The following is a 222-nucleotide window of genomic DNA, read 5'->3' as shown; positions in this document are numbered from 1 at the left end:
GAATTGTTGGGAGAGTTAACTTCCCATGTAAGAGCCCGATATAACGAAAAAGGAATTTTCGGAAAAGTACCACCAGACAATCACAGGAGGATACAATACTACCGGTTGGCTCAGAAGTCAATGTTGACAAGTAGGGCATTTGCTGTCCGAAGTTTCGGTACATATGTGTTTCCGCAAGCAAGAGAAGTCAGCCCAATTCAAGAAAACAAGCAATGTGGGTCT

This window comes from Trypanosoma equiperdum (genome assembly GCF_001457755.1).
Source record: "Trypanosoma equiperdum strain OVI genome assembly, contig: ctg_598, whole genome shotgun sequence".
Taxonomy (NCBI): Eukaryota; Euglenozoa; class Kinetoplastea; order Trypanosomatida; family Trypanosomatidae; genus Trypanosoma; species Trypanosoma equiperdum.
Note: the sequence above shows the minus strand (reverse complement) of the source record.